The 18,936-nt window shown below is 36.7% G+C and overlaps 37 non-coding genes across 37 annotated transcripts; all 37 read left to right on the plus strand.

Moving 5' to 3' along the window:
• The first annotated feature begins 49 nt into the window (after positions 1-49).
• Positions 50-121, plus strand: Trnae-uuc (transfer RNA glutamic acid (anticodon UUC)). The gene has a single exon. It is a non-coding gene; the product is annotated as a tRNA-Glu (tRNA).
• Positions 122-369: 248 nt separating this feature from the next.
• Positions 370-441, plus strand: Trnae-cuc (transfer RNA glutamic acid (anticodon CUC)). The gene has a single exon. It is a non-coding gene; the product is annotated as a tRNA-Glu (tRNA).
• A 247-nt stretch (positions 442-688) lies between these two features.
• Trnae-uuc (transfer RNA glutamic acid (anticodon UUC)) lies at positions 689-760 on the plus strand. Its single transcript has one exon. It is a non-coding gene; the product is annotated as a tRNA-Glu (tRNA).
• Positions 761-1,008: 248 nt separating this feature from the next.
• Trnae-uuc (transfer RNA glutamic acid (anticodon UUC)) lies at positions 1,009-1,080 on the plus strand. Its single transcript has one exon. It is a non-coding gene; the product is annotated as a tRNA-Glu (tRNA).
• A 246-nt stretch (positions 1,081-1,326) lies between these two features.
• Trnae-cuc (transfer RNA glutamic acid (anticodon CUC)) lies at positions 1,327-1,398 on the plus strand. Its single transcript has one exon. It is a non-coding gene; the product is annotated as a tRNA-Glu (tRNA).
• A 566-nt stretch (positions 1,399-1,964) lies between these two features.
• Positions 1,965-2,036, plus strand: Trnae-uuc (transfer RNA glutamic acid (anticodon UUC)). Its single transcript has one exon. It is a non-coding gene; the product is annotated as a tRNA-Glu (tRNA).
• A 248-nt stretch (positions 2,037-2,284) lies between these two features.
• Trnae-cuc (transfer RNA glutamic acid (anticodon CUC)) lies at positions 2,285-2,356 on the plus strand. Its single transcript has one exon. It is a non-coding gene; the product is annotated as a tRNA-Glu (tRNA).
• Positions 2,357-2,603: 247 nt separating this feature from the next.
• On the plus strand, positions 2,604-2,675 carry Trnae-cuc (transfer RNA glutamic acid (anticodon CUC)). The gene has a single exon. It is a non-coding gene; the product is annotated as a tRNA-Glu (tRNA).
• Positions 2,676-2,922: 247 nt separating this feature from the next.
• Positions 2,923-2,994, plus strand: Trnae-uuc (transfer RNA glutamic acid (anticodon UUC)). The gene has a single exon. It is a non-coding gene; the product is annotated as a tRNA-Glu (tRNA).
• A 566-nt stretch (positions 2,995-3,560) lies between these two features.
• Positions 3,561-3,632, plus strand: Trnae-cuc (transfer RNA glutamic acid (anticodon CUC)). Its single transcript has one exon. It is a non-coding gene; the product is annotated as a tRNA-Glu (tRNA).
• A 247-nt stretch (positions 3,633-3,879) lies between these two features.
• Trnae-cuc (transfer RNA glutamic acid (anticodon CUC)) lies at positions 3,880-3,951 on the plus strand. Its single transcript has one exon. It is a non-coding gene; the product is annotated as a tRNA-Glu (tRNA).
• Positions 3,952-4,198: 247 nt separating this feature from the next.
• On the plus strand, positions 4,199-4,270 carry Trnae-uuc (transfer RNA glutamic acid (anticodon UUC)). The gene has a single exon. It is a non-coding gene; the product is annotated as a tRNA-Glu (tRNA).
• A 566-nt stretch (positions 4,271-4,836) lies between these two features.
• Trnae-cuc (transfer RNA glutamic acid (anticodon CUC)) lies at positions 4,837-4,908 on the plus strand. The gene has a single exon. It is a non-coding gene; the product is annotated as a tRNA-Glu (tRNA).
• A 247-nt stretch (positions 4,909-5,155) lies between these two features.
• Trnae-uuc (transfer RNA glutamic acid (anticodon UUC)) lies at positions 5,156-5,227 on the plus strand. Its single transcript has one exon. It is a non-coding gene; the product is annotated as a tRNA-Glu (tRNA).
• A 246-nt stretch (positions 5,228-5,473) lies between these two features.
• Positions 5,474-5,545, plus strand: Trnae-cuc (transfer RNA glutamic acid (anticodon CUC)). Its single transcript has one exon. It is a non-coding gene; the product is annotated as a tRNA-Glu (tRNA).
• Positions 5,546-5,792: 247 nt separating this feature from the next.
• Trnae-uuc (transfer RNA glutamic acid (anticodon UUC)) lies at positions 5,793-5,864 on the plus strand. Its single transcript has one exon. It is a non-coding gene; the product is annotated as a tRNA-Glu (tRNA).
• Positions 5,865-6,111: 247 nt separating this feature from the next.
• On the plus strand, positions 6,112-6,183 carry Trnae-uuc (transfer RNA glutamic acid (anticodon UUC)). The gene has a single exon. It is a non-coding gene; the product is annotated as a tRNA-Glu (tRNA).
• Positions 6,184-6,430: 247 nt separating this feature from the next.
• Trnae-cuc (transfer RNA glutamic acid (anticodon CUC)) lies at positions 6,431-6,502 on the plus strand. The gene has a single exon. It is a non-coding gene; the product is annotated as a tRNA-Glu (tRNA).
• A 247-nt stretch (positions 6,503-6,749) lies between these two features.
• Positions 6,750-6,821, plus strand: Trnae-uuc (transfer RNA glutamic acid (anticodon UUC)). Its single transcript has one exon. It is a non-coding gene; the product is annotated as a tRNA-Glu (tRNA).
• Positions 6,822-7,455: 634 nt separating this feature from the next.
• Positions 7,456-7,527, plus strand: Trnae-cuc (transfer RNA glutamic acid (anticodon CUC)). Its single transcript has one exon. It is a non-coding gene; the product is annotated as a tRNA-Glu (tRNA).
• Positions 7,528-7,774: 247 nt separating this feature from the next.
• Trnae-cuc (transfer RNA glutamic acid (anticodon CUC)) lies at positions 7,775-7,846 on the plus strand. Its single transcript has one exon. It is a non-coding gene; the product is annotated as a tRNA-Glu (tRNA).
• A 247-nt stretch (positions 7,847-8,093) lies between these two features.
• Positions 8,094-8,165, plus strand: Trnae-uuc (transfer RNA glutamic acid (anticodon UUC)). The gene has a single exon. It is a non-coding gene; the product is annotated as a tRNA-Glu (tRNA).
• A 566-nt stretch (positions 8,166-8,731) lies between these two features.
• On the plus strand, positions 8,732-8,803 carry Trnae-cuc (transfer RNA glutamic acid (anticodon CUC)). The gene has a single exon. It is a non-coding gene; the product is annotated as a tRNA-Glu (tRNA).
• Positions 8,804-9,050: 247 nt separating this feature from the next.
• Trnae-cuc (transfer RNA glutamic acid (anticodon CUC)) lies at positions 9,051-9,122 on the plus strand. Its single transcript has one exon. It is a non-coding gene; the product is annotated as a tRNA-Glu (tRNA).
• A 247-nt stretch (positions 9,123-9,369) lies between these two features.
• Positions 9,370-9,441, plus strand: Trnae-uuc (transfer RNA glutamic acid (anticodon UUC)). Its single transcript has one exon. It is a non-coding gene; the product is annotated as a tRNA-Glu (tRNA).
• Positions 9,442-9,687: 246 nt separating this feature from the next.
• Trnae-uuc (transfer RNA glutamic acid (anticodon UUC)) lies at positions 9,688-9,759 on the plus strand. The gene has a single exon. It is a non-coding gene; the product is annotated as a tRNA-Glu (tRNA).
• Positions 9,760-10,005: 246 nt separating this feature from the next.
• Positions 10,006-10,077, plus strand: Trnae-uuc (transfer RNA glutamic acid (anticodon UUC)). Its single transcript has one exon. It is a non-coding gene; the product is annotated as a tRNA-Glu (tRNA).
• Positions 10,078-10,323: 246 nt separating this feature from the next.
• Positions 10,324-10,395, plus strand: Trnae-cuc (transfer RNA glutamic acid (anticodon CUC)). Its single transcript has one exon. It is a non-coding gene; the product is annotated as a tRNA-Glu (tRNA).
• Positions 10,396-10,642: 247 nt separating this feature from the next.
• On the plus strand, positions 10,643-10,714 carry Trnae-uuc (transfer RNA glutamic acid (anticodon UUC)). The gene has a single exon. It is a non-coding gene; the product is annotated as a tRNA-Glu (tRNA).
• A 566-nt stretch (positions 10,715-11,280) lies between these two features.
• Positions 11,281-11,352, plus strand: Trnae-cuc (transfer RNA glutamic acid (anticodon CUC)). The gene has a single exon. It is a non-coding gene; the product is annotated as a tRNA-Glu (tRNA).
• Positions 11,353-11,599: 247 nt separating this feature from the next.
• On the plus strand, positions 11,600-11,671 carry Trnae-uuc (transfer RNA glutamic acid (anticodon UUC)). Its single transcript has one exon. It is a non-coding gene; the product is annotated as a tRNA-Glu (tRNA).
• A 248-nt stretch (positions 11,672-11,919) lies between these two features.
• Positions 11,920-11,991, plus strand: Trnae-cuc (transfer RNA glutamic acid (anticodon CUC)). Its single transcript has one exon. It is a non-coding gene; the product is annotated as a tRNA-Glu (tRNA).
• A 247-nt stretch (positions 11,992-12,238) lies between these two features.
• Positions 12,239-12,310, plus strand: Trnae-uuc (transfer RNA glutamic acid (anticodon UUC)). Its single transcript has one exon. It is a non-coding gene; the product is annotated as a tRNA-Glu (tRNA).
• Positions 12,311-12,556: 246 nt separating this feature from the next.
• Trnae-uuc (transfer RNA glutamic acid (anticodon UUC)) lies at positions 12,557-12,628 on the plus strand. Its single transcript has one exon. It is a non-coding gene; the product is annotated as a tRNA-Glu (tRNA).
• Positions 12,629-13,194: 566 nt separating this feature from the next.
• Trnae-cuc (transfer RNA glutamic acid (anticodon CUC)) lies at positions 13,195-13,266 on the plus strand. The gene has a single exon. It is a non-coding gene; the product is annotated as a tRNA-Glu (tRNA).
• A 247-nt stretch (positions 13,267-13,513) lies between these two features.
• On the plus strand, positions 13,514-13,585 carry Trnae-uuc (transfer RNA glutamic acid (anticodon UUC)). The gene has a single exon. It is a non-coding gene; the product is annotated as a tRNA-Glu (tRNA).
• A 690-nt stretch (positions 13,586-14,275) lies between these two features.
• On the plus strand, positions 14,276-14,347 carry Trnae-cuc (transfer RNA glutamic acid (anticodon CUC)). Its single transcript has one exon. It is a non-coding gene; the product is annotated as a tRNA-Glu (tRNA).
• Positions 14,348-18,936: the final 4,589 nt, after the last annotated feature.

An 18,936-nucleotide genomic window follows, 5' to 3' on the forward strand; every position in this document is an offset into this window, starting at 1 on the left:
TGAGATTCTTTATTTCTTAGAGGTATACAAAACAAAGGAAAGTATGTAATCCCATATGGTCTAGTGGCTAGGATTCGGCGCTTTCACCGCCGCGGCCCGGGTTCGATTCCCGGTATGGGAAATCATATGATTATTTTTTTTCTTCTTTTTCCTGAGAGGATACGGTTTCCCAAAATATCTTTGACTAGTGTAGGTATAGTTTTTCAGCAGGGTCTTTTGAAAAGCATTATTCATTGAATCAAACCAAAGCAGACATTTTTGAAAGGTATCTAGAATGACTCTGTTTTGAAAATATTCATATTCACTATTATAATTGCAAGTGAGATTCTTTATTTCTTAGAGGTATACAAAACAAAGGAAAGTATGTAATCCCATATGGTCTAGTGGTTAGGATTCGGCGCTCTCACCGCCGCGGCCCGGGTTCGATTCCCGGTATGGGAAATCGTATGATTATTTACTTTTTCTTTTTCCTGATAGGATAAGGTTTCCAAAAATATCTTTGACTAGAGAATGTAGAAATTTTCACAAAGGTCTTTTGAAAAGCATTTTTGATTGAATCAAACCAAAGCAGACATTTTTGAAAGGTATTTAGATTGACTCTGTTTTGAAAAAAATCATATTCACTATTAAAATTGCGAGTGAGATTCTTTATTTCTTAGAGGTATACAAAACAAAGGAAAGTATGTAATCCCATATGGTCTAGTGGCTAGGATTCGGCGCTTTCACCGCCGCGGCCCGGGTTCGATTCCCGGTATGGGAAATCATATGATTATTTTTTTTCTTCTTTTTCCTGAGAGGATAAGGTTTCCAAAAATATCTTTGACTAGAGAATGTAGAAATTTTCACAAAGGTCTTTTGAAAAGCATTTTTGATTGAATCAAACCAAAGCAGACATTTTTGAAAGGTATTTAGATTGACTCTGTTTTGAAAAAATTCATATTCACTATTAAAATTGCGAGTGAGATTCTTTATTTCTTAGAGGTATACAAAACAAAGAAAAGTATGTAATCCCATATGGTCTAGTGGCTAGGATTCGGCGCTTTCACCGCCGCGGCCCGGGTTCGATTCCCGGTATGGGAAATCATATGATTATTCACTTTTTCTTTTCCTGAAGGGATGAGGTTTCCCAAAATATCTTTGACTAGTGTAGGTATAATTTTTCAGCAGGGTCTTTTGAAAAGCATTATTCATTGAATCAAACCAAAGCAGACATTTTTGAAAGGTATCTAGAATGACTCTGTTTTGAAAATATTCATATTCACTATTATAATTGCGAGTGAGATTCTTTATTTCTTAGAGGTATACAAAACAAAGGAAAGTATGTAATCCCATATGGTCTAGTGGTTAGGATTCGGCGCTCTCACCGCCGCGGCCCGTGTTCGATTCCCGGTATAGGAAATCGTATGATTATTTACTTTTTCTTTTTCCTGATAGGATAAGGTTTCCAAAAATATCTTTGACTAGAGAATGTAGAAATTTTCAGAAAGGTCTTTTGAAAAGCATTTTTGATTGAATCAAACCAAAGCAGACATTTTTGAAAGGTATTTAGAATGACTCTGTTTTGAAAATATTCATATTCACTATTAAAATTGCGAGTGAGATTCTTTGTTTCTTAGAGGTATACAAAACAAAGAAAAGTATGTAATCCCATATGGTCTAGTGGCTAGGATTCGGCGCTTTCACCGCCGCCGCCCGGGTTCGATTCGCGGTATGGGAAATCGTATGATTATTTACTTTTTCTTTTTCCTGATAGGATAAGGTTTCCAAAAATATCTTTGACAAGAGAATGTAGAAATTTTCAGAAAGGTCTTTTGAAAAGCATTTTTGATTGAATCAAACCAAAGCAGACATTTTTGAAAGGTATTTAGAATGACTCTGTTTTGAAAATATTCATATTCACTATTAAAATTGCGAGTGAGATTCTTTATTTCTTAGAGGTATACAAAACAAAGAAAAGTATGTAATCCCATATGGTCTAGTGGCTAGGATTCGGCGCTTTCACCGCCGCGGCCCGGGTTCGATTCCCGGTATGGGAAATCATATGATTATTTTTTTTCTTCTTTTTCCTGAGAGGATACGGTTTCCCAAAATATCTTTGACTAGTGTAGGTATAATTTTTCAGCAGGGTCTTTTGAAAAGCATTATTCATTGAATCAAACCAAAGCAGACATTTTTGAAAGGTATCTAGAATGACTCTGTTTTGAAAATATTCATATTCACTATTATAATTGCGAGTGAGATTCTTTATTTCTTAGAGGTATACAAAACAAAGGAAAGTATGTAATCCCATATGGTCTAGTGGTTAGGATTCGGCGCTCTCACCGCCGCGGCCCGGGTTCGATTCCCGGTATGGGAAATCATTAGATTATTTACTTTTTCTTTTTCCTGAGAGGATAAGGTTTCCCAAAATATCTTTGACTAGAGAATGTAGAAATTTTCACAAAGGTCTTTTGAAAAGCATTTTTGATTGAATCAAACCAAAGCAGACATTTTTGAAAGGTATTTAGATTGACTCTGTTTTGAAAAAATTCATATTCACTATTAAAATTGCGAGTGAGATTCTTTATTTCTTAGAGGTATACAAAACAAAGAAAAGTATGTAATCCCATATGGTCTAGTGGTTAGGATTCGGCGCTCTCACCGCCGCGGCCCGGGTTCGATTCCCGGTATGGGAAATCGTATGATTATTTACTTTTTCTTTTTCCTGATAGGATAAGGTTTCCCAAAATATCTTTGACTAGAGAATGTAGAAACTTTCAGAAAGGTCTTTTGAAAAGCATTTTTGATTGAATCAAACCAAAGCAGACATTTTTGAAAGGTATTTAGATTGACTCTGTTTTGAAAAAATTCATATTCACTATTAAAATTGCGAGTGAGATTCTTTATTTCTTAGAGGTATACAAAACAAAGAAAAGTATGTAATCCCATATGGTCTAGTGGCTAGGATTCGGCGCTTTCACCGCCGCGGCCCGGGTTCGATTCCCGGTATGGGAAATCATATGATTATTCACTTTTTCTTTTCCTGAAGGGATGAGGTTTCCCAAAATATCTTTGACTAGTGTAGGTAGAACTTTTCAGCAAGGTCTTTTGAAAAGCATTTTTGATTGAATCAAACCAAGGCAGACACTTTTGATAGGTATCTGGAATGACTCTGTTTTGAAAATATTCATATTCACTATTAAAATTGCGAGTGAGATTCTTTGTTTCTTAGAGGTATACAAAACAGAGAAATGTATGTAATCCCATATGGTCTAGTAACTGGGATTCGGCGCTTTCACCGCCGCGGCCCGGGTTCGATTCCCGGTATGGGAAATCATATGATTATTTTTTTTCTTCTTTTTCCTGAGAGGATACGGTTTCCCAAAATATCTTTGACTAGTGTAGGTATAATTTTTCAGCAGGGTCTTTTGAAAAGCATTATTCATTGAATCAAACCAAAGCAGACATTTTTGAAAGGTATCTAGAATGACTCTGTTTTGAAAATATTCATATTCACTATTATAATTGCGAGTGAGATTCTTTATTTCTTAGAAGTATACAAAACAAAGAAAAGTATGTAATCCCATTTGGTCTAGTGGTTAGGATTCGGCGCTCTCACCGCCGCGGCCCGGGTTCGATTCCCGGTATGGGAAATCATTAGATTATTTACTTTTTCTTTTTCCTGAGAGGATAAGGTTTCCAAAAATATCTTTGACTAGAGAATGTAGAAATTTTCACAAAGGTCTTTTGAAAAGCATTTTTGATTGAATCAAACCAAAGCAGACATTTTTGAAAGGTATTTAGATTGACTCTGTTTTGAAAAAATTCATATTCACTATTAAAATTGCGAGTGAGATTCTTTATTTCTTAGAGGTATACAAAACAAAGAAAAGTATGTAATCCCATATGGTCTAGTGGTTAGGATTCGGCGCTCTCACCGCCGCGGCCCGGGTTCGATTCCCGGTATGGGAAATCGTATGATTATTTACTTTTTCTTTTTCCTGATAGGATAAGGTTTCCAAAAATATCTTTGACTAGAGAATGTAGAAACTTTCAGAAAGGTCTTTTGAAAAGCATTTTTGATTGAATCAAACCAAAGCAGACATTTTTGAAAGGTATTTAGATTGACTCTGTTTTGAAAAAATTCATATTCACTATTAAAATTGCGAGTGAGATTCTTTATTTCTTAGAGGTATACAAAACAAAGAAAAGTATGTAATCCCATATGGTCTAGTGGCTAGGATTCGGCGCTTTCACCGCCGCGGCCCGGGTTCGATTCCCGGTATGGGAAATCATATGATTATTCACTTTTTCTTTTCCTGAAGGGATGAGGTTTCCCAAAATATCTTTGACTAGTGTAGGTAGAACTTTTCAGCAAGGTCTTTTGAAAAGCATTTTTGATTGAATCAAACCAAGGCAGACACTTTTGATAGGTATCTGGAATGACTCTGTTTTGAAAATATTCATATTCACTATTAAAATTGCGAGTGAGATTCTTTGTTTCTTAGAGGTATACAAAACAGAGAAATGTATGTAATCCCATATGGTCTAGTAACTGGGATTCGGCGCTTTCACCGCCGCGGCCCGGGTTCGATTCCCGGTATGGGAAATCATATGATTATTTTTTTTCTTCTTTTTCCTGAGAGGATACGGTTTCCCAAAATATCTTTGACTAGTGTAGGTATAATTTTTCAGCAGGGTCTTTTGAAAAGCATTATTCATTGAATCAAACCAAAGCAGACATTTTTGAAAGGTATCTAGAATGACTCTGTTTTGAAAATATTCATATTCACTATTATAATTGCGAGTGAGATTCTTTATTTCTTAGAAGTATACAAAACAAAGAAAAGTATGTAATCCCATATGGTCTAGTGGTTAGGATTCGGCGCTCTCACCGCCGCGGCCCGGGTTCGATTCCCGGTATGGGAAATCATTAGATTATTTACTTTTTCTTTTTCCTGAGAGGATACGGTTTCCAAAAATATCTTTGACTAGAGAATGTAGAAATTTTCACAAAGGTCTTTTGAAAAGCATTTTTGATTGAATCAAACCAAAGCAGACATTTTTGAAAGGTATTTAGATTGACTCTGTTTTGAAAAAATTCATATTCACTATTAAAATTGCGAGTGAGATTCTTTATTTCTTAGAGGTATACAAAACAAAGAAAAGTATGTAATCCCATATGGTCTAGTGGCTAGGATTCGGCGCTTTCACCGCCGCGGCCCGGGTTCGATTCCCGGTATGGGAAATCATATGATTATTCACTTTTTCTTTTCCTGAAGGGATGAGGTTTCCCAAAATATCTTTGACTAGTGTAGGTATAATTTTTCAGCAGGGTCTTTTGAAAAGCATTATTCATTGAATCAAACCAAAGCAGACATTTTTGAAAGGTATCTAGAATGACTCTGTTTTGAAAATATTCATATTCACTATTATAATTGCGAGTGAGATTCTTTATTTCTTAGAGGTATACAAAACAAAGGAAAGTATGTAATCCCATATGGTCTAGTGGTTAGGATTCGGCGCTCTCACCGCCGCGGCCCGTGTTCGATTCCCGGTATGGGAAATCGTATGATTATTTACTTTTTCTTTTTCCTGATAGGATAAGGTTTCCCAAAATATCTTTGACTAGAGAATGTAGAAATTTTCAGAAAGGTCTTTTGAAAAGCATTTTTGATTGAATCAAACCAAAGCAGACATTTTTGAAAGGTATTTAGAATGACTCTGTTTTGAAAATATTCATATTCACTATTAAAATTGCGAGTGAGATTCTTTGTTTCTTAGAGGTATACAAAACAAAGAAAAGTATGTAATCCCATATGGTCTAGTGGCTAGGATTCGGCGCTTTCACCGCCGCCTCCCGGGTTCGATTCCCGGTATGGGAAATCGTATGATTATTTACTTTTTCTTTTTCCTGAGAGGATAAGGTTTCCAAAAATATCTTTGACTAGAGAATGTAGAAATTTTCAGAAAGGTCTTTTGAAAAGCATTTTTGATTGAATCAAACCAAAGCAGACATTTTTGAAAGGTATTTAGAATGACTCTGTTTTGAAAATATTCATATTCACTATTAAAATTGCGAGTGAGATTCTTTATTTCTTAGAGGTATACAAAACAAAGGAAAGTATGTAATCCCATATGGTCTAGTGGCTAGGATTCGGCGCTTTCACCGCCGCGGCCCGGGTTCGATTCCCGGTATGGGAAATCATATGATTATTTTTTTCTTCTTTTTCCTGAGAGGATACGGTTTCCCAAAATATCTTTGACTAGTGTAGGTATAATTTTTCAGCAGGGTCTTTTGAAAAGCATTATTCATTGAATCAAACCAAAGCAGACATTTTTGAAAGGTATCTAGAATGACTCTGTTTTGAAAATATTCATATTCACTATTATAATTGCGAGTGAGATTCTTTATTTCTTAGAGGTATACAAAACAAAGGAAAGTATGTAATCCCATATGGTCTAGTGGTTAGGATTCGGCGCTCTCACCGCCGCGGCCCGGGTTAGATTCCCGGTATGGGAAATCGTATGATTATTTACTTTTTCTTTTTCCTGATAGGATAAGGTTTCCAAAAATATCTTTGACTAGAGAATGTAGAAATTTTCACAAAGGTCTTTTGAAAAGCATTTTTGATTGAATCAAACCAAAGCAGACATTTTTGAAAGGTATTTAGATTGACTCTGTTTTGAAAAAATTCATATTCACTATTAAAATTGCGAGTGAGATTCTTTATTTCTTAGAGGTATACAAAACAAAGAAAAGTATGTAATCCCATATGGTCTAGTGGCTAGGATTCGGCGCTTTCACCGCCGCGGCCCGGGTTCGATTCCCGGTATGGGAAATCGTATGATTATTCACTTTTTCTTTTCCTGAAGGGATGAGGTTTCCCAAAATATCTTTGACTAGTGTAGGTAGAACTTTTCAGCAAGGTCTTTTGAAAAGCATTTTTGATTGAATCAAACCAAGGCAGACACTTTTGATAGGTATCTGGAATGACTCTGTTTTGAAAATATTCATATTCACTATTAAAATTGCGAGTGAGATTCTTTGTTTCTTAGAGGTATACAAAACAGAGAAATGTATGTAATCCCATATGGTCTAGTAACTGGGATTCGGCGCTTTCACCGCCGCGGCCCGGGTTCGATTCCCGGTATGGGAAATCATATGATTATTTTATTTCTTCTTTTTCCTGAGAGGATACGGTTTCCCAAAATATCTTTGACTATTATATAAAAACAAAACAAGAGGTATACAAAACAAAAGGTATAAGGTTTCCCAAAATATCTTTGACTAGAGAATGTAGAAATTTTCACAAAGGTCTTTTGAAAAGCATTTTTGATTGAATCAAACCAAAGCAGACATTTTTGAAAGGTATTTAGATTGACTCTGTTTTGAAAATATTCATATTCACTATTATAATTGCGAGTGAGATTCTTTATTTCTTAGAGGTATACAAAACAAAGAAAAGTATGTAATCCCATATGGTCTAGTGGTTAGGATTCGGCGCTCTCACCGCCGCGGCCCGGGTTCGATTCCCGGTATGGGAAATCATTAGATTATTTACTTTTTCTTTTTCCTGAGAGGATAAGGTTTCCCAAAATATCTTTGACTAGAGAATGTAGAAATTTTCACAAAGGTCTTTTGAAAAGCATTTTTGATTGAATCAAACCAAAGCAGACATTTTTGAAAGGTATTTAGATTGACTCTGTTTTGAAAAAATTCATATTCACTATTAAAATTGCGAGTGAGATTCTTTATTTCTTAGAGGTATACAAAACAAAGAAAAGTATGTAATCCCATATGGTCTAGTGGTTAGGATTCGGCGCTCTCACCGCCGCGGCCCGGGTTCGATTCCCGGTATGGGAAATCATATGATTATTTACTTTTTCTTTTTCCTGATAGGATAAGGTTTCCAAAAATATCTTTGACTAGAGAATGTAGAAATTTTCAGAAAGGTCTTTTGAAAAGCATTTTTGATTGAATCAAACCAAAGCAGACATTTTTGAAAGGTATTTAGATTGACTCTGTTTTGAAAAAATTCATATTCACTATTAAAATTGCGAGTGAGATTCTTTATTTCTTAGAGGTATACAAAACAAAGAAAAGTATGTAATCCCATATGGTCTAGTGGCTAGGATTCGGCGCTTTCACCGCCGCGGCCCGGGTTCGATTCCCGGTATGGGAAATCGTATGATTATTCACTTTTTCTTTTCCTGAAGGGATGAGGTTTCCCAAAATATCTTTGACTAGTGTAGGTAGAACTTTTCAGCAAGGTCTTTTGAAAAGCATTTTTGATTGAATCAAACCAAGGCAGACACTTTTGATAGGTATCTGGAATGACTCTGTTTTGAAAATATTCATATTCACTATTAAAATTGCGAGTGAGATTCTTTGTTTCTTAGAGGTATACAAAACAGAGAAATGTATGTAATCCCATATGGTCTAGTAACTGGGATTCGGCGCTTTCACCGCCGCGGCCCGGGTTCGATTCCCGGTATGGGAAATCATATGATTATTTTATTTCTTCTTTTTCCTGAGAGGATACGGTTTCCTAAAATATCTTTGACTAGTGTAGGTATAATTTTTCAGCAGGGTCTTTTGAAAAGCATTATTCATTGAATCAAACCAAAGCAGACATTTTTGAAAGGTATCTAGAATGACTCTGTTTTGAAAATATTCATATTCACTATTATAATTGCGAGTGAGATTCTTTATTTCTTAGAGGTATACAAAACAAAGAAAAGTATGTAATCCCATATGGTCTAGTGGTTAGGATTCGGCGCTCTCACCGCCGCGGCCCGGGTTCGATTCCCGGTATGGGAAATCATTAGATTATTTACTTTTTCTTTTTCCTGAGAGGATAAGGTTTCCCAAAATATCTTTGACTAGAGAATGTAGAAATTTTCACAAAGGTCTTTTGAAAAGCATTTTTGATTGAATCAAACCAAAGCAGACATTTTTGAAAGGTATTTAGATTGACTCTGTTTTGAAAAAATTCATATTCACTATTAAAATTGCGAGTGAGATTCTTTATTTCTTAGAGGTATACAAAACAAAGAAAAGTATGTAATCCCATATGGTCTAGTGGTTAGGATTCGGCGCTCTCACCGCCGCGGCCCGGGTTCGATTCCCGGTATGGGAAATCATATGATTATTTACTTTTTCTTTTTCCTGGTAGGATAAGGTTTCCAAAAATATCTTTGACTAGAGAATGTAGAAATTTTCAGAAAGGTCTTTTGAAAAGCATTTTTGATTGAATCAAACCAAAGCAGACATTTTTGAAAGGTATTTAGATTGACTCTGTTTTGAAAAAATTCATATTCACTATTAAAATTGCGAGTGAGATTCTTTATTTCTTAGAGGTATACAAAACAAAGAAAAGTATGTAATCCCATATGGTCTAGTGGCTAGGATTCGGCGCTTTCACCGCCGCGGCCCGGGTTCGATTCCCGGTATGGGAAATCATATGATTATTCACTTTTTCTTTTCCTGAAGGGATGAGGTTTCCCAAAATATCTTTGACTAGTGTAGGTATAATTTTTCAGCAGGGTCTTTTGAAAAGCATTATTCATTGAATCAACCCAAAGCAGACATTTTTGAAAGGTATCTAGAATGACTCTGTTTTGAAAATATTCATATTCACTATTATAATTGCGAGTGAGATTCTTTATTTCTTAGAGGTATACAAAACAAAGAAAAGTATGTAATCCCATATGGTCTAGTGGCTAGGATTCGGCGCTTTCACCGCCGCGGCCCGGGTTCGATTCCCGGTATGGGAAATCATATGATTATTCACTTTTTCTTTTCCTGAAGGGATGAGGTTTCCCAAAATATCTTTGACTAGTGTAGGTAGAACTTTTCACAAAGGTCTTTTGAAAAGCATTTTTGATTGAATCAAACCAAAGCAGACATTTTTGAAAGGTATTTAGATTGACTCTGTTTTGAAAAAATTCATATTCACTATTAAAATTGCGAGTGAGATTCTTTATTTCTTAGAGGTATACAAAACAAAGAAAAGTATGTAATCCCATATGGTCTAGTGGCTAGGATTCGGCGCTTTCACCGCCGCGGCCCGGGTTCGATTCCCGGTATGGGAAATCATATGATTATTCACTTTTTCTTTTCCTGAAGGGATGAGGTTTCCCAAAATATCTTTGACTAGTGTAGGTATAATTTCTCAGCAGGGTCTTTTGAAAAGCATTATTCATTGAATCAAACCAAAGCAGACATTTTTGAAAGGTATCTAGAATGACTCTGTTTTGAAAATATTCATATTCACTATTATAATTGCGAGTGAGATTCTTTATTTCTTAGAGGTATACAAAACAAAGGAAAGTATGTAATCCCATATGGTCTAGTGGTTAGGATTCGGCGCTCTCACCGCCGCGGCCCGGGTTCGATTCCCGGTATAGGAAATCGTATGATTATTTACTTTTTCTTTTTCCTGATAGGATAAGGTTTCCAAAAATATCTTTGACTAGAGAATGTAGAAATTTTCAGAAAGGTCTTTTGAAAAGCATTTTTGATTGAATCAAACCAAAGCAGACATTTTTGAAAGGTATTTAGATTGACTCTGTTTTGAAAAAATTCATATTCACTATTAAAATTGCGAGTGAGATTCTTTATTTCTTAGAGGTATACAAAACAAAGAAAAGTATGTAATCCCATATGGTCTAGTGGCTAGGATTCGGCGCTTTCACCGCCGCGGCCCGGGTTCGATTCCCGGTATGGGAAATCATATGATTATTCACTTTTTCTTTTCCTGAAGGGATGAGGTTTCCCAAAATATCTTTGACTAGTGTAGGTAGAACTTTTCAGCAAGGTCTTTTGAAAAGCATTTTTGATTGAATCAAACCAAAGCAGACACTTTTGATAGGTATCTGGAATGACTCTGTTTTGAAAATATTCATATTCACTATTAAAATTGCGAGTGAGATTCTTTGTTTCTTAGAGGTATACAAAACAGAGAAATGTATGTAATCCCATATGGTCTAGTAACTGGGATTCGGCGCTTTCACCGCCGCGGCCCGGGTTCGATTCCCGGTATGGGAAATCATATGATTATTTTTTTTCTTCTTTTTCCTGAGAGGATACGGTTTCCCAAAATATCTTTGACTAGTGTAGGTATAATTTTTCAGCAGGGTCTTTTGAAAAGCATTATTCATTGAATCAAACCAAAGCAGACATTTTTGAAAGGTATCTAGAATGACTCTGTTTTGAAAATATTCATATTCACTATTATAATTGCGAGTGAGATTCTTTATTTCTTAGAGGTATACAAAACAAAGAAAAGTATGTAATCCCATATGGTCTAGTGGTTAGGATTCGGCGCTCTCACCGCCGCGGCCCGGGTTCGATTCCCGGAATGGGAAATCATTAGATTATTTACTTTTTCTTTTTCCTGAGAGGATAAGGTTTCCCAAAATATCTTTGACTAGAGAATGTAGAAATTTTCACAAAGGTCTTTTGAAAAGCATTTTTGATTGAATCAAACCAAAGCAGACATTTTTGAAAGGTATTTAGATTGACTCTGTTTTGAAAAAATTCATATTCACTATTAAAATTGCGAGTGAGATTCTTTATTTCTTAGAGGTATACAAAACAAAGAAAAGTATGTAATCCCATATGGTCTAGTGGCTAGGATTCGGCGCTTTCACCGCCGCGGCCCGGGTTCGATTCCCGGTATGGGAAATCATATGATTATTTTTTTTCTTCTTTTTCCTGAGAGGATACGGTTTCCCAAAATATCTTTGACTAGTGTAGGTATAATTTTTCAGCAGGGTCTTTTGAAAAGCATTATTCATTGAATCAAACCAAAGCAGACATTTTTGAAAGGTATCTAGAATGACTCTGTTTTGAAAATATTCATATTCACTATTATAATTGCGAGTGAGATTCTTTATTTCTTAGAGGTATACAAAACAAAGAAAAGTATGTAATCCCATATGTTCTAGTGGTTAGGATTCGGCGCTCTCACCGCCGCGGCCCGGGTTCGATTCCCGGTATGGGAAATCATTAGATTATTTACTTTTTCTTTTTCCTGAGAGGATAAGGTTTCCCAAAATATCTTTGACTAGAGAATGTAGAAATTTTCACAAAGGTCTTTTGAAAAGCATTTTTGATTGAATCAAACCAAAGCAGACATTTTTGAAAGGTATTTAGATTGACTCTGTTTTGAAAAAATTCATATTCACTATTAAAATTGCGAGTGAGATTCTTTATTTCTTAGAGGTATACAAAACAAAGAAAAGTATGTAATCCCATATGGTCTAGTGGTTAGGATTCGGCGCTTTCACCGCCGCGGCCCGGGTTCGATTCCCGGTATGGGAAATCGTATGATTATTTACTTTTTCTTTTCCTGATAGGATAAGGTTTCCAAAAATATCTTTGACTAGAGAATGAAGAAATTTTCAGAAAGGTCTTTTGAAAAGCATTTTTGATTGAATCAAACCAAAGCAGACATTTTTGAAAGGTATTTAGAATGACTCTGTTTTGAAAATATTCATATTCATTATTAAAATTGCGAGTGAGATTCTTTGTTTCTTAGAGGTTTACTAAACAAAGAAAAGTATGTAATCCCATATGGTCTAGTGGCTAGGATTCGGCGCTTTCACCGCCGCGGCCCGGGTTCGATTCCCGGTATGGGAAATCATATGATTATTCACTTTTTCTTTTCCTGAAGGGATGAGGTTTCCCAAAATATCTTTGACTAGTGTAGGTAGAACTTTTCAGCAAGGTCTTTTGAAAAGCATTTTTGATTGAATCAAACCAAGGCAGACACTTTTGATAGGTATCTGGAATGACTCTGTTTTGAAAATATTCATATTCACTATTAAAATTGCGAGTGAGATTCTTTGTTTCTTAGAGGTATACAAAACAGAGAAATGTATGTAATCCCATATGGTCTAGTAACTGGGATTCGGCGCTTTCACCGCCGCGGCCCGGGTTCGATTCCCGGTATGGGAAATCATATGATTATTTTTTTTCTTCTTTTTCCTGAGAGGATACGGTTTCCCAAAATATCTTTGACTAGTGTAGGTATAATTTTTCAGCAGGGTCTTTTGAAAAGCATTATTCATTGAATCAAACCAAAGCAGACATTTTTGAAAGGTATCTAGAATGACTCTGTTTTGAAAATATTCATATTCACTATTATAATTGCGAGTGAGATTCTTTATTTCTTAGAGGTATACAAAACAAAGAAAAGTATGTAATCCCATATGGTCTAGTGGTTAGGATTCGGCGCTCTCACCGCCGCGGCCCGGGTTCGATTCCCGGTATGGGAAATCATTAGATTATTTACTTTTTCTTTTTCCTGAGAGGATAAGGTTTCCCAAAATATCTTTGACTAGAGAATGTAGAAATTTTCACAAAGGTCTTTTGAAAAGCATTTTTGATTGAATCAAACCAAAGCAGACATTTTTGAAAGGTATTTAGATTGACTCTGTTTTGAAAAAATTCATATTCACTATTAAAATTGCGAGTGAGATTCTTTATTTCTTAGAGGTATACAAAACAAAGAAAAGTATGTAATCCCATATGGTCTAGTGGCTAGGATTCGGCGCTTTCACCGCCGCGGCCCGGGTTCGATTCCCTGTATGGGAAATCATATGATTATTCACTTTTTCTTTTCCTGAAGGGATGAGGTTTCCCAAAATATCTTTGACTAGTGTAGGTAGAACTTTTCAGCAAGGTCTTTTGAAAAGCATTTTTGATTGAATCAAACCAAGGCAGACACTTTTGATAGGTATCTGGAATGACTCTGTTTTGAAAATATTCATATTCACTATTAAAATTGCGAGTGAGATTCTTTGTGTCTTAGAGGTATACAAAACAGAGAAATGTATGTAATCCCATATGGAGATACGGTTTCCCAAAATATCTTTGACTAGTGTAGATAGAATTTTTCAGCAAGGTCTTTTGAACTGCATTACTGATTGAATCAAACCAAAGCAGACATTTTTGAAAGGTATCTAGAATGACTCTGTTTTGAAAATATTCATATTCACTATTATAATTGCGAGTGAGATTCTTTGTTTCTTACAGGTATATAAAACAAAGACAAGTATGTAATCCCATATGGAGATACGGTTTCCCAAAATATCTTTGACTAGTGTAGATAGAATTTTTCAGCAAGGTCTTTTGAACAGCATTATTGATTAAATCAAACCAAAGCAGACACTTTTGAAAGGTATCTGGAATGACTCTGTTTTGAAAATATTCATATTCACTATGATAATAGCGAATGAGATTCTTTGTTTCTTAGAGGTATACAAAACAAAGAAAAGTATGTAATCCCATATGGTCTAGTGGCTAGGATTCGGCGCTCTCACCGCCGCGGCCCGGGTTCGATTCCCGGTATGGGAAATGATAGGTTTATTTCATTATATTTTCTGTGCGTAAAAGGTTCCCTGGACTTTATTTGAGTAGCTCTGTTCGAATATTTTGCAACATGGTTTTTCAAGTAGAGGGTTAATTGTGAGGATAAGACTAGATCGTGTTGCTCTATTTTTGGGGGGAAATTGTAGGGCGTAACCTTTCCTATAAAGAAACCTCCCTCGCTTTTAATCTGCTTATTTCTCGCCATGTTTACTTGGCCATCATCCTTCCAGTCCCAAAGTGGGTCAAGCATATTTTAAGACAGAGTATTGGTGATTTCTTTTTGAGATGAAAAACACCCCTTATTATAGTTTCAAAACGCTAACCCTTTAAAAAAATTCGAAAAGGAGGACTTTATCTGTGTGAATTAGATTTAAAAAAAAAGCCATGATGTATTTAACTTGTCTGTTAGTTACTTAAGAATGAGAGTGGTAGTAAGCTCCGAAGATTAAACTGCACTTCATGAATCATTACGAAAATATGAAACTAAATCTTAAAATATATCGTGTCCGACCAGTGACAGCTTCTTTGAAGCAACATCCCGGGTTATACCATTGGTAAATGCACCAGGCATGGAGTAAAATCTATAACGGGGTAACCTTTGCCCCCCCCCCCCCCCAATAAATATTTGTTAAGCCACCATTTTACTGATGGCGAAATTATCTATCTCAATGATATGATGTATGAAATGCTTCCTAAAAGACTGTCTTTAGAAATAATTATGCTTAACCCAAACAATAACATTGATATTGGTTAAATCAAGGAGGTTATACATGAAATAATGGCAACCGTTACAAAGGAATTGGCTACAGACCATATTTGCCTCCGACGCGGTTCTCGACGATCGTGCTCACGATGTCCCTTTCACTTCAGTTTGGCGACATAACTGTTGTAGTAAAGTGTCTCACTGCTAGGTGAGCCACCTCCCTCTTACGTCAGATTAGTGCCATGCGCCCACAAGAGGGGAATTGTTCTAGTTCCAGCCAGTTTTCAGGTCTGATTTTGTCCAAGAAGTGGAGTAATATCGATAAATTGTCTTAACTCTAACATAGAGGCCGACCTTACCTTTAAAATGTTGTACAATGTCCTTTTTTCACAAATGAAAAGCTACATAAGTTTGTTATGACAGAAACTTCATTTTTTATACCTTGTAAAGTAGAGACTGAAAAGTATATATTTCATCACTTTATATCATGCTAAGTTCTTAATCCTCTTTGGTACAGAAATTATCTCTAAGCTTAAGAAGTACGTGGAAGAAAATGGGTACACGTGGCAGTCTTTGAATTATACCGTATTTGCATACCGACTTTGGAGTATACCGTATTTGCATACCGTCTTTGCATTAAACCGTATTTGCATACCGTCTTTGGATTATACCGTATTTGTATACCGTCTTTGGAGTATACCGTATAACCGTCCTTGGAGTATACCGTATTTCCATACCGTCTTTGGAGTATATCGTATTTGGAGTATACCGTATACACAATCATTGGAAATGTTTATTACTTATCTTTAAAAACTTTCAAACAGTTGTTTGGAATACAAGGCTCTCTCTGTTAGAGAAAAATGTTTACCTACAAATATGAAAAAAATATTTCTATAATCCATTGCAAAGAAAATTAATCTACTCTATCATGTCTCCAGCTCCAGAGAGAAACTGTATAGGTTTTGGAACATATTTTTTCATGCCAATGTGATCAATTGTGACGATGAAAGGAATGATATGTTTTATCTTTGAAAAAGACGATATTTCATTGAAGTAACGAGTTTTCACACAGCATGCTGTAGGACAATAGATTTATTGTACAATTTGGTATTATATATTATATGAGAAAGTGAATGATATATACTGTTTAGTAAGTGCTCATTATTATTATGATCATTTTTTTTCATTACTTTTGTTTTCCTTACCATTCGTTGTATATACATGTACATACTGATATATGGTGAACAAGTAAAAGAGTGAAAAACAAAAATTCGACGTTTTCACCGCCGCGGCCCGTGTTCGATTCCCGATATGGGAAATCATAAGTCTATTTATTTCATTTATTTTCTGAGCGGATACGGTTTCCTATAATATCTTTGACTAGCTCAGGTAGGAATGTTTTCCAACAATGTTCTTTAAACAGCATCATTGTTTGAACAAAACCAAAGGAGACTCTTTTAGTAGCGTTTAACTTTATTTAACCAGCACACAGTTACCGTACACCATATAGCAGGGGTTTCCTAACCAGTGGCGGCGGAACCGGGGGGGCTTGGGGGGGCTCAGCCCCCCCAATAAAAAAGTTGAGGGGGCAAATGCATGATAAGCCCCCCCAATATTTACCAAGGCTCCGAAACGTACATCTGCCCATTTTTCAATGCATACTTGTCGATCTGTCCGATGCACACGTATACTCTATAGGTGTAATAATTTAAGTAATTGCTGGGGGACCCTCGGCCCGTCCCTTGGCTATAGACCACATTGTCACCCCAATCGCGTCTTCACGCCCCGTGAAAAGTGGAAGCAGTGAGTGTGAGTACCGGTGAGCGTAACACAACTTCGTCTTAGGCCAATGACTTGCCTCATTTCAGCCAGTTCTCCAACATCCCCTTACTTAGTGGTGGATCGAGCGTCCATATATACAGTCAGGGGCGGATCCCCCCCCCCCCCCTGACGGACTCAAATGGACTGCTGGCGCCCTTTTCAGCTTTTCACTACTTTTTACTTATTCGCGATTTTTGACTATTTTATTGCGCTCTCATATACCTATTGACATTTGTCATATTCTGTCGGTGTATTTTCCGACAAAATGGCGACGACACCTATTTATTCTTCGTTTATCTGCAAATTAGCAAGGCCCCGGAAAGGGTCATTTCCTGCAATCTCGGGACTATCTTTACTCAAAAATTTTCTGTACGCTCCGCGCCAACCTGTGGTGGCGCTCCGCTTAGATAGTGTCGAAAGCGCCCCTACAGACCATTCTTGCCCCCCCCCCACCAATACCCCTAGCCCCGCCACTGCCCTTACTACACTCAAAAACGTCTTTGCGAGTACACTAAAAGTAATAGCAACTCTCTTAAAACACCATCGAATATACAAATTACAATGTTTTTACAGACTTAACGTGCAATCTGAGAAATTGCAGGCTTGAGACACATATTTTAGGGCCAGGTATTCGCAGCATAAAACACTCGGGAAGTGCCGTTTCCGGTCATCTGGGGGTTTGAAAAAACCCAAAATTTTCTTGTACGCTCCGCGCCAACCGATGGTGGCGCTCCGCTTAGATAGTCTCCACACATTAGCCCCCCCAATAATTTTTCCGTTCCGCCGCGCCTGTTCCTAACTGGGGTGCATGAACACCCAGGGGGTGCGTGAGTCCATCCCAGGGGTTCGTGAGACGTTTCTGAAGGTCAAAACTAGAGTACTTTTTGTTGAACTAAAATCTGATGTATCATATAATTTAGAAATGTACAAAAGTCGTACCTATCGACAAACTCTTTTCGCGTTCCATACGCATATGTTGCCATAGTAGTATCGTACCGTGCATTTTTCATTACAGCACTGTTATGCGCTTTACAGTATAATAACGACTCAGATCGTGTCTCGAAAAGTTGGGGGTTCGTGGACAACTCTGACATCCACATGGGGGTTCGTGGGGGGATAAAGTTTAGGGAAACCCTGTCAAATAGAGTAAGATCTAGATTTGTAACTACGGACAGTGGTAAAATTTGGAAGCCGGTTAAGCTCATTTTTAAGGTACTTAATTGGGCAATAATACATTGGGCCCTGCAGTGTGCCAAACAGAAATTGCACAATCGGGGTTTTGAAAGTGATGGACGGGCAATATCATGAAGAAGAAAAACTAGAATGGGCTCGATCCAACACTTACACGGCAGAATGAAATGTTCAAAATTGATGTTTGACAACACCAATTTCGATACTTTGTTCATAGTCAACTTTAACCGATCGAACGTATTAATTTTTTACGGAATTTACACAGCTCAACTCTGAAATTTCATGGTTCATCAAAGTGCAAATTAAGGTCATAAAATATCATCTGTATATGGTTGTTGTTTATCAAGAGATGAAAAAGTGATAAAAAAGAAAGGAAATTAAATAAATAGATTGTCATGATGTTGTGTACCGTTGCCAGAAATCATGGTGTTCCATAATCCTCAATTATGGCGCTAGATAAAAATCTACAAGACCACCATCACCAGAGCCGATGGCTCTCATCCGAATTGAAGAGTAATGATAACTTCCGCTGAATATTGTGCGATATTGACTATCATAAAGTGTCATCAGACACTGGTAGTGGGGAGGGGAAGTGGGAGGGGGAGGGGGAGACTGCAAAATTCGCCAGAAAATAACATGCAATTCCGTAACATTTCGTGACTGCCTTTCCACGTCGCTCATACAAGACAAGGTTTGTCACCTTCACTCTTCACAACTCTAGAAATGTCAAAGTCATATATGTATCATGCACATAGTACATAGAACCATGCACATAAACCGTGCATATATTAACATGCACAAAGTCATGGACGTGTCATGCACATAGAAATCTTCAGAATGATAATGGCTGCTTCCAAAG

Source organism: Apostichopus japonicus, chromosome 15, assembly GCF_037975245.1.
Source record: "Apostichopus japonicus isolate 1M-3 chromosome 15, ASM3797524v1, whole genome shotgun sequence".
Taxonomy (NCBI): domain Eukaryota; kingdom Metazoa; phylum Echinodermata; class Holothuroidea; order Aspidochirotida; family Stichopodidae; genus Apostichopus; species Apostichopus japonicus.